The sequence below is a fragment of the Chrysochloris asiatica genome, unplaced genomic scaffold (assembly GCF_000296735.1).
Source record: "Chrysochloris asiatica unplaced genomic scaffold, ChrAsi1.0 scaffold00002, whole genome shotgun sequence".
Lineage (NCBI taxonomy): Eukaryota > Metazoa > Chordata > Mammalia > Afrosoricida > Chrysochloridae > Chrysochloris > Chrysochloris asiatica.
The window spans coordinates 38192472-38194409 of record NW_006408520.1 but is presented as its reverse complement, the minus strand read 5'-3'; positions in this window follow the sequence as shown (position 1 = coordinate 38194409).

Genomic DNA, 1938 nt, shown 5'->3' with positions numbered 1-1938 from the left:
GGTACACTGTAGCCCCATTTTAGGTATCCCAATCAATCATAGGCAGAAGACGGACTTACAAGACTTCTAGTGTGATATTTCTGACTATTCCTTTCTCTCCCTCTCCAGTGTCTACTCTATGTTATAATGTTTCCAAGGTTCCCACGGCATGTTTCCGCAGCATCTCTGCGGCCCTCTCTGTGGCCCCGATTTCGTCCCGCCGCTTGGACTCCCCCTTATATATATTTGATGCATTATTTATCCAGTATGTTTTTGAAGTGCTTGTAAAAACATTGGATTCTCCAAATATATAAAAATTTTGGAAAATAATCAATGAAAATAAAAGTTAGTGTTTTTAAATTAATTAAATTTGAAAGTAGGATAAATTAAAATATTTCTAAATTATTGACAAAATGGTAAAACAAAAATTACTAAAATAGAAACTTAAGATATATAGTCTCAAAAGTTTGATTCATAGGTCAATGTTAATGAAGATTTCTATAACTTAGGACATGTTTGACTACAATTATTCAAACAACTCAAAATGCTTAATGTCTAGAGAAGGCTGATTGTTTCACACACAGTCTTGAATAAAACGACTCTAAGGAGCTCTGGTAAGGAGCTCTGGTAGTGTAGTGGTTACGAATCGGGCTGCGAACCTTAAGGTCAGCGGTTCGAAACTACCAGCTGCACCACAGGAGAAAGATGAGGCTTTCTACTCCCGTAAAGATTTACACCCTCGGAAACCCTATACAGGGTCGCTATGGGTCGGAAACGACTCGATGGCACATAACAACAACAAGGAGCTCTGGTAGTGTACTGGTTACGAATCAGGCTGCTAACCTCAGGGACAGCAGTTCGAAACTACCAGCTCTTCTGCGGGAGACAGATGAGGCTTTCTGCTCCCGTAAAACTTACAGCCTCGGAAACCCTGTACAGGGTCGCTATGAGTAGGAACCAACTCCACGGCACATAGCAACAACAACAACAACAATGTTGTATAGTTCAACAGCTCAACAATGTCATAAATGATTAAAATTCTTTCCATTTTCCACTGTTACAACCTAAGGGAATTGTGTTTATCTTCAAGTCCCCTTCCCACATGAAAGCAGCATTCTCAGTTGTCACATCCTGACATGCCAACATTCACAGAAATTAAATGGCAGTCTCATTTTTGTGTTTCTTTGTAGAATGCCCTACCCTTAGACTCAAGAGACCTTGTTCTTGAGGTTAGAATTGGTTGTTGTTGTTAAGTGCCGTTGAGTCGATTCTGACCCATAGCGATCCTGTATAGGGTTTCCAAGGAGCAGCTGGTGAGCTTGAACCATGGACCTTGCAGTTCAAACGACTTTACAGTCTGATACATTAGCCCACAGCGTCACACCAGGACTCCTAGAATTAGTGGTATGCCTATATATGAACCAATAATTGAATAGAATAAACTTGGTAAGAGTTAAACTGTTCCCCTGAGCTAAGAAAATACTATTTTCTCTAAGATATAATTGTATTCTCAATATGTAGATTAAAGTGAGGTATTCTTAACAAAGAAGAATGGAGAAATTATGGGTAGGCAACCAGCAATCTTTCCTGTAAGAGTTGATCAACAGCATGGAAGAAAAGCATTTCTTAGCAAAATAAGGTTATTTGCAGTATGTGCCTACAACACTGAATCCTGTGGATGATGGTTGAGGAAAAATGGATGATGCCTAGGGAAAATATCATGGGGTAACTAGCATTATAGAAACAAAATAAAACTGATTGTTGTCAAATTGATTTCAACTCATGGTGCTACAGAGTAGAACTGTTTGTAGGGTTTTCTTGACTGTAATCTTCATGGAAGTAACTCACCAGCACTTTTCCCCACTGTGCCATTTGGTGGGTTCTAACATGCGAAAGCTGCACAGTGAATAAGGAAGACTGTAGAAGAATTGATTGGTTTGAGTTATGGTGTTGGAGGAG